The sequence below is a fragment of the Equus caballus genome, chromosome 4, assembly GCF_041296265.1.
Source record: "Equus caballus isolate H_3958 breed thoroughbred chromosome 4, TB-T2T, whole genome shotgun sequence".
In the NCBI taxonomy this organism is placed as follows: domain Eukaryota; kingdom Metazoa; phylum Chordata; class Mammalia; order Perissodactyla; family Equidae; genus Equus; species Equus caballus.
The window spans coordinates 71,716,955-71,730,063 of NC_091687.1; the positions used below are offsets into that span (position 1 = coordinate 71,716,955).

At 38.6% G+C, this 13,109-nt stretch overlaps 1 long non-coding RNA gene across 1 annotated transcript; it reads left to right on the top strand.

Moving 5' to 3' along the window:
* The first annotated feature begins 3,032 nt into the window (after positions 1-3,032).
* Positions 3,033-5,685, top strand: LOC138923810 (uncharacterized). Its single transcript, XR_011437944.1, has 2 exons — positions 3,033-3,223; positions 3,788-5,685. It is a non-coding gene; the product is annotated as an uncharacterized lncRNA (long non-coding RNA).
* The last annotated feature ends 7,424 nt before the right edge of the window (positions 5,686-13,109 follow it).

Below are 13,109 nucleotides of genomic sequence, written 5' to 3' on the forward strand. Positions count from 1 at the left end.
GTATTGTTGTTGATGTCTTCTTTTAGTTCTATTAAGAGTTGCTTTACAAATTTTGGTGCTCCTGTGTTGGGTGCCTATATATTTATAAGTGTTATGTCTTCTTGGTGGAGAGTCCCTTTTATCATTATATACTGTCCCTCTTTGTCTTTCTTTATGTTTTGCTTTGAAGTCTACCTTGTCTGATATTAGTATAGCGACACCTGCTTTCTTTTGTTCATTATTAGCTTGGAGTATTGTTCTCCATCCCTTCACTCTGAGTCTGTGTTTGTCTTTAGGGCTGAGGTGTGTTTCCTGGAGGCAGCATATTGTTGGGTCTTGTTCTGTGATCCATCCTGCCACTCTGTGTCTTTTGATTGGAGAGTTCAATCCATTTACATTTAGAGTGATTATTGAGATGTGGGGGCCTACCACTACCATTTTATGTCTTGTTTTCTGGTTTTCTTCAGTTTCCTTTGTTTCTCGTCCCATGGTTTAATCTGTTCTGATGAAGAGCTGCTACTCTCTGTTGTTGTCCTTCTACTTATCTCCTCTGCTCTTGGTTTTGTAGCCCCTTTCCTTTTTTGGATTTTTCAGGAATGAGGGTTTTCCTGAGGATTTCCTGAAGAGGAGGTTTTGTGGCAATGAACTCCCTTAATTTTTGTTTATCTGGGAAAGTTTTTATTTCGCCATCGTATTTGAAGGATATTTTCGCTGGGTAGATAATTCTCGGCTGTAGATTTTTGTCCTTCAGATTTTTGAATATATCATTCCACTCTCTTCTAGCCTGTAAAGTTTCTGCTGAGAAATCTGCTGATAGCCTGATGGGGGTTCCTTTGTAGGTTAGTTTCTTTTGCCTGGCTGTCCTTAGTATTTTCTCCTTGTCGTTGACTTTTGCTAGCTTCACTACTATATGCCGTGGGGTTGGTCTTCTTGCATTGATAAAGTTTGGAGATCTATTGGCTTCTGTCACCTGAAGATCCATCTCTCTCACCAGATTTGGGAAGTTCTCAGCCATTATTTCTTTGAATAGGCTTTTTGCCCCTTTCTCCTTCTCTTCTCCCTCTGGTATACCTATAATCCTTACGTTGCATCTCCTAATTGTGTCTGATAATTCTCGGAGAGTTTCTTCATTTCTCTTTAGTCCTACTTCTCTCTCCTCCTCTGCCTGCAGCATTTCTATATTGCCATCTTCCAAATTGCTAATTCTTTCCTCCATATTATCGGCCCTACTGTTCAGTGCATCTAGATTTTTCTTACTCTCCTCTATTGTGTTCTTCATTTCCAATATTTCTGTTTGGTTCTTCTTTATCGTATCAATCTCTTTTGTGACATAGCTCCTGAACTCGTTGAGTTGTCTGTCTGAATTCTCTCTTAACTCATTGAGTATTTTAATGATGGCTGTTTAGAAGTCATCATCATTTAGGTTATATATCTCATTTTCTTTGGGATTGTTTTCTGTGTATTTGTTATTTTCCTTCTGTTCTGGAGATTTAATGTATTTTTTCATATTGCTTGATGTTGTTGATTTGTGCCTCTGCATAGAGATAGAGTTTAGTTGCTCCTTCCACTTGTTTCTGCTGCTGTGGTGGGGGAGCAGCTGTTTATACTGCACCAACCAGGAACCCTATCCGCAGTTGCTAACCGGGCCTGGGCCCCTCCTCGTAGTCACAGTGGTCCTTTGGATTCCCTCTTCTGCCGTGGGGGCAGTCACGGGAGGGCTTCAGGCTGCTGGTGCCTACTGTTGCAGCCCAACTAGATGTTCTCCCTCCTTGGGGTCTGCAACGGTGTTATGGGCTTTTCCAGCGGCCAGGGGTAGGATCACTTATATTTGCCACTCCATCACTGTCGGCACCCACAAAATCTCACTTGTCCACTATGGGTCAGAGCTATTGGCATCTTCTACAGTCTGTGGTTAGCTCACCTAGCTATGCTACTTTTGTCCCGGGGTCTTCCAGCCTTGTGGCTGCCGGATGGGTGCTTTCTACTAGTGCTGTGCAGAGGCTTTCCCTGAGGCTGCTGTGAGCCTGTAGGGTTTCCCCCTAGGCTATGGAGCTGGGCCGCTGGAACTCCACCCAGCCCCAGTCCTGTTCCCCAGGAACTCGGGGAGCCCTTTGCCCTGTCTGGTGGATAGCCGGAGATCCTGATTTCACCGGTAGCTGGTCAGCTGCTGCCCTGCCTGATATTCTCCTCTCTGGGACCCTCCCCGTGTTGTGGATGCTGGGTGTAGCCCCTCCGCTAATAGCAGAGAGAGAGTTTTGTCTACTGCCTGGGCAGAACTCTGGAGCTTCCCTGCTGGGCCACAGGGCCAGCCTCTGGAGCTCCCCCCAGCCCCAGTCCTCTCCGAGATCTCCGGCAATCCCTTACCCCACAGGGCAGGCAATGGCAGCTGGGGGTCACCTCGCCCTCTGGGGTTCTCTCCGGGACTTTCCCAGAGTTGTGAATGCTGGGCGTAGCCCCTCCGCTAATGGCAGAGAGAGAGTTTTGTCTGCTGCCCAGGCGGAACCCTCCGGGGCACAGAGCCGGCCTCTGGAGCTTCACCCAGCCCCAGTCCTCTCTGAGATCTCTGGCAATCCCTAGCCCCACTGGGCGGGCAATGGCAGCTGGGGGTCACTTCGCCCTCTGGGATTCTCTCCGGGACTTTCCCAGAGTTGTGAATGCTGGGAGTAGCCCCTCCGCTAATGGCAGACAGAGAGTTTTGTCTGCTGACTGGGCGGAACTCTGGAGCTTCCCCTCCGGGGCGCGGAGCCGGCCTCTGCAGCTTCACCCAGCCCCAGTCCTCTCCGAGATCTCCAGCAATCCCTAGCCCCACCGTGCAGGCAGTGGCAGCTGGGGGGCCTCCGTACCCTCAGTGATTCTCTCTGGGACCCTCCGGGTGCCATGAACATTAGGCAGGATCTCCCCGCCAATGGCAGGAAGAGACTCTCCCCGCAGGCTCAGGTGTGTAACTCTAGAGTTTCCCTCTGCATTTAGGAGTAATTGCGGGGGGTTTAGGTGGGGTTCTGGTCACCTGTTTCCACCGTTGCTCTTCTGTTGTGTGCTCGCTCCCGCCCTAGGTGTGTGTTGATCTTCTGGGGGTGTCCATTGGAAGAAAGCCACTTGCAGGTACTAGGCTGTTCGGTCGGGATCAGAGAGTTTTCACCTATTTCCACATCCTCCCGGAGGAAAGTCCGTCTGCCTTCCAATGTATAGTCGCTTGGGTCTCTCAGACGTCCTGTGATGCTGTCTGGATATCCTTTGTTGAGCGGTGAGTGTCCAAATAATTGTAGACTCGAAGGGGGAGAGACAAAGAGGACTACTCACGGCGCCATCTTGGATCCTCCTCCTAATCTTTTTTATTTTTTATTATGTGAATTTAGAGCTCTAATGACATCCAAAGCATTGCTTCCTTATTTTTTTTATCAAGGTAAAATTCACATGCAGTCGGTTCTGCTATAAAGTGACATATGTATCCCTACAAAGCACTGTGCTACAGGAAATTACTCAACAAGGAAATGCAGCTCTTATGGGAAAAATGGGTTTAAGGGCACAATACATAGTGTCATATATCAGTGACATTAAGAATAGGAACCTAGTAAAAATGGTAGCATAGTTTTACACATGTTAAATGGATATAAAAAATATACTGTAAATATGACACTTTAATTTGAAAAAGATCTAATGTTTGCTTGTAGAAATGGGATTCAGAAAGGTTTTAGCTTATGAGTTACTGTGAAGTGGTGGAAGGCAAGTATATTAGTTTCTTAGGGCTGTTGTAACAAATTACCACAAACTGGGTTGCTTAAAACAACAGAAATTTATTGTCTCACAGTTCTGGAGGCTAGAAGTCTGCAATCAAGCTGTTGGCAGCATCCTTCTCCCTCTGACGGTTCTACGGAAGAATTCTTCCTTGCCTCTTCTAGCTTCTGGTGGTTACTTGGCCATCCCTGGTATTCCTCTGTTTGTAGGTACATCACTCTGATTTCCGCCACTGTCTTCACATAGCCTTCCTCCCTGAGTATCTGCTTCTTTGTGTCCAAATCTCCCTCTTTGAAGGACATCAGTCATACTGGAGTTAAGGCTCACTCTAATCTAGTATGACCTCACCTTAGCTGGATTACACCTCCAAAGATCTTATTTCCAAATCAAGTCACATTTACAGGTTCCAAGTGGACACAAATTTTTGAAGTATGCTATTCAACTCATTAAGGTGGATCATATGAAATTAGAAAGTTGTAACCCTAGATGTGGACACAAACGGTTTGTAACACGTGGTAAACTAAGACATCTGGTAGATGTTGAGGTGTGTTCGTTTTGTGCGTTATTTGGCTCAAACTGGGCGCTGTTTTTGGCATTCAGCTAGTGGTTTTCATGGACTAAATCATGCATAAACAAAGAAAAAATTCCATTTATATTATTTCTCAATATATCAGTCAAATTGGAACAAATTCATGTCATCGAAACAAGTGTTGTAGAAGATCTGATTGTACAGTGAAATGCATAACTCTTAATCACACTGTTTCTTCAGCTTTGTCAAATGCATAAAACTGTCTAATCCATACCTTTCTTAAGATAAAGAACATTTTCATCACCTCGGAATCTTCTCTTCGTGTGCTTCATACCAGCTGTTCTTTCCAACCAACCGTTGCTCTGATTGCACGCGTTTGTTCTGCCTGTTCCAGAACTTCATATAAACGGGGTTATACCATATGAACTTTTATATGTCATGCTTCCTTTACACAATATCATGTGTTTTAGGTTCATCCAGACTTTTTCATGTATCACTACTTTATTTTTTTAATTTTTAAAATTTGCGTAATATAAATTTCAGCATTTTAACCATTTACAAATGTACAATTCAGTGATCTTATTGCATTCACAATATTGTGCAACGGTCACCACTGTCTCATTCCAGAATATTTTCATCTCATCAAAAGAAGTCTCCTTCCCATTAACAGTTACTCCCTACTCCCTTCCTCTCTTCTCCTAGCCCCTGGAAACCACTAATCTGCTTTTCATCTCTATGGATTTGCTTATTCTAGATATTTCATATAGAAGAAATCACACAATATGTGAACTTTGGTGTCTGACTTTCTTCACCAGTGTGGTGTTTTCTAGATTCCTCCAAGTTGTAGCTGTATCAGTACTACATTCCTTTGTATGACTGAGTAATATTTCATTGTATAGATATACCACAGTTTTTGTCCATTTATCCATTTTTTGTCCATTTATTATGTCCAATTAAGCACATTGAATTGTGCTTAGTTTTTTATTTGAACACATGTTCTCAGTTCCCGTGGGTAAGAACTTAAGGGTAAAATTCTGGGTCATATGGTAATTCTATATTTAACTTTTTGAAGAAATGCCAGACTGTTTTCCAAGGCAGCTGTACCATTTTACATTCCTTCCAGCAATGTATAAGAATCCTAATTTCTCCACATTGTCATCATACCAGTTTTCCTTTTTTAAAAAACAAAATTATAGCCATACCAGTGGATGTGAAATGGTATCTCCCTCGGTTTTGCTTTGCATTTTCCCCAATGACTAATAATATTTAGCATCTCATTGCTCATGGTCATTTGTGTATCTTCTTTGAAGAAATGCCTATTCAAATCCTTTGCCCACTTTAAAATTGGATTGTTTGTCTTTTAGTTGTTGAGTTGTCAATTCTTTATGTACTCTGGGTACTGGACCCTTATTAGGTATAAAATTTGCAAATGTTTTCCCCCATTTTTTGCATTTTATTTTCATTCCATTGGTAGGGTCCTTTGAGGCACAGGAGAATTGAATTTTGATGAATTCCAATTTATTTTTTTTAGTTTGTTGCTTGTGTTTTTGGTATCATATCTGAGTATGCATAGTGAAACGAAGGGTCATGAAGATTTATCTCTATATTTTCTTTTAAGATTTGTACAGTTTTAACTCTTACATTTAGGTTCTTTGTCCATTTTGAGTTAATTTTTGTGTAAGGTATGAGTTAAGTGTCTAACTTCATATTTTAGCATGTGACTATCCAGTATTCCCAGCATTTGTTGAAGAGGCTATTCTTTCTCCCACTGAATGGTCTTGGCTCCTTGTCAAAAGTCCATTGACCATAGATTATGAATTTATTTTTGGATTGATTTTATTCCATTAATCCATATATTTATCCTTGTGCCAGTACACTATTGTTTTGATTACAGTAGCTTTATAGTAAGTTTTGAAATCAAGAAGTGTGAGTCCTTCAACTTTGTTCTCCCTTTACAGAATTGTTTTGGGTCCTCAGGGTCTTTTGCAACTCCACAGGGATTTTAAGATTAGCTTCTCTATTTCTGCAAAATGGCAGTTGGAGTTTCAATAGCAAATTTGTTGAATTTCTTGAGTACTTTGAGTATTACTACCATCCTAACAAAATTAATTCTTCCAATTCATTAAGAGAGATTGTCTGTCCATTTATTTAGATCATCTTTAGTTTCTTTCAGCAATATTTTGTAGTTTTCAGTATGCAAATCTTGAAGCTTTTTTGCTAAATTTATTTTTAAGTACTTTATTCTTTTTGATAGCCTGTAAATGGAAATTTTTTCTTAATTTCCTGTTAGATTGTTAATTTATAGTGTGTAGAAATACAAATTATCATTAGAACTCAAATTAACAGACATTTTCCTGTACTCTGGCATACGGATGATACATGCTTAAGGTCATGGGAGAATTCTATCAAACACTATTGGAAACCTGCCACCTTAAATGGGATATTCTGCCCATATTTTTTCAGGATTGAAATTGGAAATACATCTATTTTACATCTTCAATCATTTTTTATCATCAAATTGTACAAATGATGTTGATTTGACATATTTCATGGATACTGTGTCAAACTATTCAAGAGAGTGTGCACATATGTTTGTGTGCAGCTACCAAAACCAAAGAAGGGTGAAAAATTCAGACAATCAAATGTAGTTTTATATCAAATAGGGTCTTTTTCCTTCACTGAATCACTTGAATTTTTCACTTTTCAACAATGTCATTGGTAATTTTTACGAAAGTAACACTTCAAAAGATACTTCAGTTTGATATTTGAGTGATAGGAAAGAATATAAGAATATCATATAAGGAAGACATCAAAATCATGTTTCTAATGGAATGCTTTGGAAATTTCTCTAAAAGAAACATTTTTCAATTTATTATATGTAATTCAGGCACGTGTAGCTCTCTCGGAAAAAAATGAGATCACTCAGGAAAAAGTATCCCTTTAAAATGCTATAATTTCAGTTTGTCTCAAATTACTTTTAAAGGCATCCTTCACAAAAAAAAAATGTTCAACATTAATGAATTTAAAAGAGCCTCCAAAATGTCTGTCTTCTCCTATGACAATTTTGTAGAACACCATTATTAGTACATATTGCTCAAGTGAGAGTATGAAAAAAAACAAAACACCAACAAAAATGTTCCTATGGAATGTCTTATTATTGCAAAACTATCTTATACTGAAAAATTAAAGTTATCTTGTGTGGCTATTTTAGATTTCAGTGTAGAATATTATCCTTTGTGGTAAGTATTTTCTGTCTTTTAAATTTCATATACTTTTTTGGTTGTTATATTTCCGTAAAGTAAGCACATTGCAGCCAAATAGAAATTATCTTTGTCTTGATTATTCAATATAAAACAGGAGCCACACAGCCAAGATGTGTGCTTAGGTTATTTAATAACTGTTAAAGAGACAATTTCAATGCATAAATCTGGGATGCCATCTATCAACCTAATAAAAAGAAATATTATTATCTTGGATTTTCTTTTTCTGTTATTGATTTGTGGTGCCCCAGGACCATTTTAAAAATGATCAGTGTAGTCCTTATCTGTCACAGAAGCAAATTCATTCCTTGGGTGGCTGAGCAACATGAAGGGAAATAAATTTCTTAGAAATGTATCCCCTGAAGGTTGCTATCTATTATTGTTACAAGTTTGCAATGGAAATGCCTTTATTGCTACATAGAGTATATGATGAAATTTAAAGCTTGTGAAAGATGATTTGAAAACAAATATAACACATATATATTTTATTACTGGCGATATATCACAACATATGATACATTTATTTATTTATTTAGCAATGTTTTGAGTACATCAAAGCAAACAGGAAGCAACTCAAATCTGAATGTTAATCCAAAGAGTAATAAAAATGAAAAATAAAGCCTCAGGGAATTGGGAATTAAAATAATCTCCCTTTTCTAACATAGAGCACTTGACATTTTCTGCTTGCATGACAGGTGTGAGCTCTATAAATCAGATTTTGTCCTTTTACTGTTTCACTTAACTTTCTCTCTTTCACATTGCTTCTAGTTTGAACTTGAGCAAGACTTCATGAGTCTTTCTAAGAGATCATCTCAACAGAAAAATAAAGCAAAAATTGGTGGAATTAATTCCATCACTTGAGTTTAGCTGTAGCTCTATGTTATCTGTGCCCACTTTTATATGAACATCACGTAAGTTGGAATACATTATTTTATATATTCTGTATATTATAAATTGGAATATATTTTATATTTAAGTATAGTCTGTCTTAGTTCATATGTCTATAGACAAGTAAACATGTATAATTATTTAAAATGTTAATATATATTTTGACCTGTATGTAATATATCAACAAGGATATTAAAGTTTTTATAATTTTATAAAAGGAAATAACTGAAACAACTTTAATGTTTCACTAAATGTACTAACATCATTCTCTTTGGATACTGAGATTTTGCATAATTTTAATTTAAATTGCTGTTATGTAATTTTGAAAAATTTTTTTCCAAATGGCTTTCTTCTCCTTGTGTGATTACAATTAGCAAAGCTGAATGATTGTATCTATTATACTCATTACCTAGTTTTTTGTAACATTTTGTTTTTGACATGATTCTTGGAGGTATGCAGATAGAAAGAAAGATGGTGTCATTAGAATAAACAAAAATTGAACAACATATTATATAATAGTATTAAAAGATTTACTGTCATATCTGCAAATGCAGTGCTCCAGATTAGCATTCAGGTTTCTAAATTCAAATGTAAATCTATATCTGATATCTTGATGTCAACGTAGCTAACACTTGAATTTTGTTTTAGAACCATCTATTGTATCAAGCTTAAGAATTCCCTATTAAAAATCATTGCAGTCAATAAAAATATGGCTATTATCAGTCTATCTTTTTAATATCTGGTTACAGTGACCTAGCATGGAAAAGCGAACACTTTTAAAAGGATGTTAAATATACTGTATTGTAAGGTCTAAAATTCCAAATGCTGCCTTGATATCTTAGAGCCACCTGGAGCCCAACGAGCCTAATGATGAGCTCCCCTGTTCTTGCCAAATATGTATTCCCCCTCCCCAGCAGGAAATGGCTAGTTCTCCTATCAGCCAGATTAGCTGCATTCCACCTAGTCCTCAATTTATCTTTTCCAGCCTGTGGAATTATTCAAACAAATCAGTCACATCCTCCTGCAGGAACCAGGGGACACCTCATCCTCTTGTTACCGCAGAGGCTGCTTCCACATCCCTGTTCACTTTGTTCCTGAGTGCATACCCCATGTGGCCTTGCATGACATGCAGTGTCCTCCTCCCTGAGACTGTGAGCGTGTATGACTAATTCATCTGACCCATGTTGGGTACTATGTGCTTGGCTATCTACTACCACTTAGTGTGGGGGATCCCTCCATCACCAACAGGGTGAATAGGAGGTGACCAGAATGCTTTCTAACCCTACTTTTGTCCCCTTTGACTTTTGCTTCTCGCCTGTCCCTAGCGATTTTTAATGCTTCTTCTGTTATCCATCTTGACTGTTCTCTTCTTCTTTTCTTCAGACATTGTCTTTTCTCATTCTTTCTTAATATTTCTGGCTTCAGTCCTTCAGTCCCTCAGTTCTTCTGGTTCTTGGTCAGTTAAGTTTAACAGGGCAAATCTGTTATTTTATGTGGATTTTAAAATTGTCAGGAATGTTGTTTACACTATATTTTGGCACTACGATTCTTTCAGTGCTCTTCTTCAGCTTTTCTCTGATATTTGATATGAACAGTTCGTGGTCAGTAACACAATCTGCTCCCGGTCTTGTTTTGGCAGAGAGAATACAGCTTTTTCCTCTTTTGCTTGCAATTATCTAGTCTATTTGATTTCTATATTGGCCATCTGGTAATGTCCATGTACACAGTCTTCTGTTTGGTTGCTTGAAGTATGTATTTGCGATGGACAGATTGTTGGCTTCTCAGAAATCCATAAGCCAGTTTACTGCTTTGATTATGACCCCTAGTCCAAATTTTCTAATGGTTTTTGATTCTGCTTTATTTCTTACTATTGCATTCCAGTCAGCTATAATTATCAGCATGTCTTATTTTGGTGTATGATCCATTTCTTCTGGGATACTTGTGTAAAAACTTTCAATTTCGTCTTCTTCAGCATCTGTAGTTGGAGCATGGACTTGGATGATAGTTGTGTTAATAGGTCTGCCCAGAAGTCTGATCGATATTATTCTGTCAGAACTGGCATTATAGTCCCTAACTGCCTATGCTTCATCTTGTCTCAGTATTAGAGCCACTCTCTTTCTTCTGTGTTTGTCATTTCCAGAGTAGAACACTTCTAGTTGTCTGATTGAAAGTGTCCCATTCTAGTGCATTTTCATTCACTAATTAATGCGAATGCTAATGGACACTGCAGCCAAGAAATCAAGAGAAGGCTGAGATTCAGAGGTCAGCAAGAAGAATGAGGAAACATCACCAAGTGCAAGGAAGTGTCATTAGAGACCAAGGCCAAGAGTATCCACACTCTCATATTCCCTATTACAATACACAGGTGTGAAAACTGGAGGGAAAGCTGACAGAAAAAAATTGATTCATTTGAAATATGGTGTTGGAGAAGAGCTCTGTGAATACCCTGGACTGCCAGAAAGACAAACAAGTGAGTCCCAGGGCAAGTTAAGCCTGAACTGTCACTGGAGACAAAAATGATCAATCTGAGGCTGCCTTACTTTGGGCAGGATTCTTTGGAGAAGTAGAAATTTTGGTCTTCTTTTCCTGCTGGGAAAAGTAGAAGGCAGCAGGAAAAGAGGAAGACCAAATAGGAGATGGATTGACCCATAAAGGAAGCCATAGGTGTGAGGCTACAGGAGCTAAGTGGGGCTGTTGAGGACAGGACACTGTAGAGATCACTCATTAATAGCGTCGCCAGGAGTCAGAGCTGAACTGATGGCATGTAACAACAACAGATGCGTATGTGTGATGAAACTTAATAATTCATTAAATTGGTTTTCATGTCTTTGTGAGTTTAAATGTATTCCACGTAAATGAAAACTTTGCTATTGTTTAATTGTTATTCTGAATCATTCAAAGAGAGTAACATAATTTTAGCTTTTGTCATAAAAATGTTATTTCCAGACAAATATAAAATGGATTTTAGGAAAATATGATGATCTTTTTGTGTGTGTGTGTTAATAGTGACTTTTCAACCTACACTTGTTTATTTAATTCAGGAATAAATAGCTCTTAGACATGATGAATGAATAGTGTTTGCGCTTCATACATTAGTTGTAAATTTATCTAACATGGCAGCAATAATGTTTCGGAATTAAATGGTATTCGTGTTGATAGATCCATGTGTGGTCATTACTTTTGACTGGATTCCATATAATTTGTATGGACTAGCAGAGCAGCCTTACTTTCTCTAATTTAATTACAGGCCCCCAAAATTTAACAGGACATTTGTATCTTCATGAACTTTTTAAAAACAATAGTTTGCTTCTCTGACAATAAATTCTACATTAGTCAATTAAATGGCTAACAGGGCAGTCTAAATCACACACACTTACACATCCAACACATACGCAGGTATTTGTTCAAAGAAGGTTGCAAAATACTAGCTTTCTTGGGGTAATATTTTGAGTTTCTCCATGACTGTCAGGTCATTAACTCTACTCCTCTGTTTACTTATAAAACGTTAATCTTAGCGTAGGGCTTGGAGAAACTTACATAATTTTTCTATACCCAAACCAACCCATACCTATAAAAATTCATTATAATTTAATTAATAATTAGCTAACATATTTTAGAAATTAGAGAGTTTTTATATACCCTGCTTCACTCCAGGAAAAGATTTGGAATGTTACATTAAAGTTCATTCTCCAAAAGGAATCTTCAGTCTTCTAATCAAGAGTCCACTGATTTGTAACAGCTGCTCAATTATCACCAGCACTGAGCAATGGCACATTAAATGGCATCACACAATGTTAGACAGACATGTGGCATAATTGCCTAAAGGTCTGGTTATGTGATTAATTATCTTCATAACCACCTGTATTTTCAGCTCCTGGGTTTTCGCACGTGTGAAATAAAGTAATCTCAAAGTCTTATTCAAATCTAGAATATTGTTATTCAATATATACGGAAGCTATGATAGAGAGACAGCAAAGGGTTGATTTTATTTTACAAAGCTTTTTTGGGGAAAAGATTCGGAGCATCTTCTGAATCAAAGGAATACAAGGGAAATTTTTGATTCTGCTGGGTCCTAGTGAAGTGACCTGCTGCTGGAATTCTTCCCTCATAAGCTCAGTGAGCATCTTGTGAACGTCCTGGATGAGGACCAGAAAGCAGTACCTCAGGAAGAGCTTGTCCTCAAAGATCATCTAAGGGACGGCTGATAGTAATGCTGCATGATTGCGCCTGGTACCCCTGATTCCTAAGAAGCCACAAAAGAGATTTGTGTGTGAACTGAGTCTTCCTAGTTCTTCAGGTGGGGAGAGGACAGAGAGACCAGAAAGCGGGGAAGCTTCTTTTACATGCCTCTGCTGGGAGTTAGGAGCCTTTACTTCTACCACAGTCCCTGAGGGAAGAAACCACCTTGTCTTCCACCGTTTGTGGGCCTGCCACCTCTGAATATACTCCAACAATAAGACTGACGCCTCAAGGACCAGGCAAAGAAGAAGGTAGCCCATGTAACTGGAACCCATTAGCCAGAGAGAGGAGGATGAGTTGGCACAAACAGAATGCATACCCAGAGATACAGAACTGCTGAAAGAGAAACACTGGAATGAAACAACAACAGCAATAATTAAAATTACTAGAGATACAATGACACCTACAAAACAAACAGAAAACAAAACAAACAACAAAAGCCCATGATCTCTCAGCTAAACAATTCATTATATAAAGGA